This window comes from Alligator sinensis, unplaced genomic scaffold (assembly GCF_000455745.1).
Source record: "Alligator sinensis unplaced genomic scaffold, ASM45574v1 scaffold458_1, whole genome shotgun sequence".
In the NCBI taxonomy this organism is placed as follows: Eukaryota; Metazoa; Chordata; order Crocodylia; family Alligatoridae; genus Alligator; species Alligator sinensis.
The window spans coordinates 1,311,053-1,315,214 of NW_005841944.1; the positions used below are offsets into that span (position 1 = coordinate 1,311,053).

Below are 4,162 nucleotides of genomic sequence, written 5' to 3' on the forward strand. Positions count from 1 at the left end.
ACAATCCCCTCCCCCCCACCCCAGCAATAAAGTGTGATGGGATCTAATACACAATCCCACAATCATGTCTCCTGCCATGCATGTGTGACATGGCAGGAGATGCAATTGTTTAGATTGTGCATTAGATCTCATCGTACCTTTAGCTTCATGGGTAGAGGAGCCCTACATTTCAGTGACAGAGCAAATCCCACATTTCTTTTAACTACTTCACAAGTGCAGTATAGCTATTAGACCCAATCTAACCGCTCTGAGACAAAGCTCTCAAATTACACCAAAAATGGATCTAGCAAGCCCCACTGCACAGGGAGCTGCATGTTCCAGGAAGGGAAGATTTATGGGGTCTGACCCCTTCTCAGTAGTAACTGAGAGATCCTTGGAGAAAAAGGCATCATGTAAAGAACAAAGTAACATTTTATTACCTACAACCATTCAGAAACATCTTCATCAAAGCTTTAACAAACAATACCAAAGAAAAAAATGACTGAAAAAAACCTCCCTCTTCATCCTTGCCAGGACCAAACTCCAAATAAATTCAAAGAAATATGTATATCTAACCACCCTGTGCCTTTGAACACCTGTAAACAAGACCAGGCAATTACTACAGACACTTATCCAAATGAATGTCAAGTTTCATTAGAGTTCAGATAATCTGTTAACGTTTTACCACTCAATCAGTATACAGGTAGTCCTACAGCTCCCCAACATAGGACTATTAAAGCATGCATAGCCCTTATAAGTAATAAGCTTTCATATGCAAATTACCCCTAAATAGTTGCTTACTAGTAAAAATAAGACAATCTTCTGCATAAGATGCATATCTGCATTCTGGCAACTGTTGGGAGTATTTGGGTGTTTGGATAAACATCCAAAAGTTTATCTGGTTATACTGAGACTACTCCTTCCAAGAATGCCTGAACCCCCAATTCTTAAATTCCTCTTCTTGACCTTCCTTTGGCCTTGGAGAATGTTCCCAGAGGCATCCAGGACATCACAAGATATTACACACATATGCATACCTTGTCGCATCTTTGAGGACATCTCAAAAATGAGGTGGTGCTTCCCCCAATCCACTTGCCTTCCCCTCCAGCATAGAGTTCCTAATGGAGCTCCCCCAGCCTTTTTTTCGGTCTTTTTCACATAACGATGTCCATATTCCTATTTTCACACACCTTGTCCCTCACTCTAACTCAGCAGTCCCTGGGCTCCTTGGTTCCTGAAAACAGGATGAGCAGAAAAAAAAGAGGGGGGAGGAAAATGGAACAGGGGTCTGAAAGGAGTCTACCACTTATTGCAATATTAAACAGACAAGGAATGTGGGCAAGGAGGTCAAAAACTCTGATCAAGTGGCGAAGACAGGTACAGGGAGCTTTCCCTGCTTGTATGGAATCTTCCACCAGCTATGCATTCAAACCCCCTACAATATTGGCTGAGAAAGGAAAAGCTGGCAACCAGTTTTCTGCCTGCTTCATACTTGCCTGAAGTATGGGAAGACATTTCTTAGGCACCAGCGGTAGCCAATTTTTCCCATAAACCCGGCAGGTACTGGCAGTAGCCAGGACAGGACTGTGAAACGCAGAGTCCCAACCATAATTAAATTTCTGAGAAAAATATGCCCATTTTCTAGCCAAGATGTCATGAGAAAATGCCAGGCCCTCTTCCTTGTATCTTTCCAGCGTATTTTAACAAACTTCACAACACCAGGACATTGGCCACCATTGTCCCCCCTGCTTTACCTGTGATAGGGTGTTATGCTTTGCACTTATGTAGGGTTGACTGTGTGTAGTTTTACTAATATGTTAGACAATGGATTTGTATAGGATGGTTTGGACATGGGTGATTATTATCTGATTATCTTATCTGATTATCACTCTGGCAGGGGGTTGGACTAGGTGGCCTCTGGAGGTCCCTTCCATCCCTACTTTTCTATGATTCTATCTACAAAAAGAAAACAGCCAGCTGAATATTACAGGATGAACACTCCTCCAGGCAAGACAAGATTGTAATATATTATATGACGTACAAGACAAAATCTATTAACAGATCTGCTAACATCCTTAATTCTCAACATTATTTTTGTCATGAGATGCAACCCATAGTGTCCCATGAAGCCCATCGCTTGGGTAAGATCATCGCTAAGAGAACAAAAGACTAGGAATCAGAAAGTCTGGGTTCTACTTCTACCTGTTCCTTCTGCCTCAGCAAGTAAGCTTAAGCAAGTCACTTCATATTTCTGTGCCTTGGTTTCTCAGTCTGTGAGGAAGCATAAGGATAGTTTTTACAGTGTTGGAAAACTTAATTTATTCAGGAGTGCCGATAAAACAGACATGTTACTTGGATGAGAGGTTCTCAAGTTGAAAATATTTTTCTAAAGTATCATTGAGAAACATTCATATTTTTTCTTAGGAAAGAGCTTTACATTTCAAAACACAGGTCTCAGTCATGCAATCTGGCTTGTGAAGCAGAAGTCTAGTAGTATGTCAGATACTCTGATGAGGACCAGAATAGTTCATATAAAGACCTAGATACAACACATTTAAATATAAAAACAACCTGTTCATTGTGCTTCAACTACAGATCGAGGAGAAAGCAGGGTTATACATTACCTGAATTAAGGAGGCACTTATCTGATTACATTATCTGTCTATCTGGACCCCAAATTGATCGTTATAAATGTATTTTAAGCATACCATTAGCTAGAAACTAGGGACAAGGTTATAGGGAAAATGTCATAAAGAACCTGAATTATTTTAGTCTCAGCTACCAGCGTTTCCTCACACCATGCAAGAAAGTTAGGTGCTTGAATCCTGTCTACTTATAACTGTAACCTTTTAAACCATCCACAATTTGAGATAATCTCAAAGGTTATGCCCATTAGGTTTCTGTGGTGGAAGAAACAAGAGCTAGATCTTTTAATGTTTCTCTACATAAGATAGTGTATCACACAGAAACAATCTAACCTCCCATTAAATCAGAGAGGCTGTCTTTGCTGAAGGCAAGGGCAGCAGTGAGAAAGATGTCTAGGATAACCAACCTATTCAGAAAGGCTTAAATCAAAGCTTTCTTCCCAGTTCTGGAAAGTGAAAGCACTTCTTGGCATACAACCTCTTCCAGCACAGTGGGTGAGAATGTGTGACATCTGTGCTCCCCCTCAAATAGTTGCTTGACAAAGGCAGGCAAATCCTTTCTTCCCGATACATTTTTGAGATTATTCCCCATGTTTGCTGCCTTAAAGCAAAGCTTAGTTTAGAGACCTCCCATCCCAAGCCTCATTTAAATCCTCTCTCATCTTAGCCCATCATATGCCCAAGCAGCAGCATCTTGTAAGCGATAGCTGGGAAACTCTGCTTCTGAAGGAACGGATTTGGAATTTCAATAGACACATTACCAAAGGATGCTGGTGGCAATGATATTTTTCCCCCCAAAGTATTCTGAAAATTACTTTAAAAAGACTTAACAGTCATCAAAAGAGTGCAAAGGGCAAAGGTTTTGATTAATCTTATCTGCCTCTTTTGGACATGAATGAGGCTGCTGACCAGAGGCTACTTGTTAAAATTAGTTTGAAAGCTGAAACCAGAATCACATACTAGAAAAAGTGAGTTTAAAAAGCTCAAGGAATCAAAGCTTATGGAGAGGAGAGAGAAAGACATCCATAGAGACCAAGTGTACTAACATAAATAATGTAAAGACAGTGATTCTTCCCACCTACTCATGGTAATAAGCTATTAAGCACATTAGGAGGAATAGGAGAAAACATATTTCATTCTTTGCGTCTCCCCAAGAAAGGTCTGGTAACCCAGAGATATAGAGAAGTGTTCATTTAAGGGTTTTCTACATTAAAACCCAGCACATAATTATTACAATCCTAGCTTCTCTATATACAGTGGGTTATGGTTAAAGAAGAAATGCAACAAAACAAAAAGCAAATGCATGCTGGCAGGTACCTGCACACAGCAGAGCCTGAATTCTTGGACAGCTCACACCGTTGTGCTGGCAACTACCAGAATACCAAAACATTTGCAAAAAAAAAAAAGTCACTTACCAAGGACCTGCGGTACGGCACGAACCCTGCACTGCACAAATAACCACATACAAGAAAGATACCTTGAAGCTGTCACCTTCTTTCATATATAGTACCGCTAGTCCGCAGGTCTGACAAGAGATG

The 4,162-nt window shown here is 40.5% G+C and overlaps 1 protein-coding gene across 9 annotated transcripts in view; it reads right to left on the minus strand.

Moving 5' to 3' along the window:
* Nucleotides 1-4,162, minus strand: part of APBA2 (amyloid beta precursor protein binding family A member 2) — a 265,914-nt gene that overhangs the window by 261,063 nt on the left and 689 nt on the right. Inside the window, exon 1 of one of the 9 annotated variants that reach the window (XM_025199451.1) lies at nucleotides 1,170-1,189. The exons of the other annotated variants lie outside the window; for them this stretch is intronic. The gene's annotated coding sequence lies outside the window, so the exon portion shown is untranslated. Of the gene's footprint in view, nucleotides 1-1,169; nucleotides 1,190-4,162 lie in introns of those variants that run through there. 9 annotated transcript variants of the gene reach the window in all.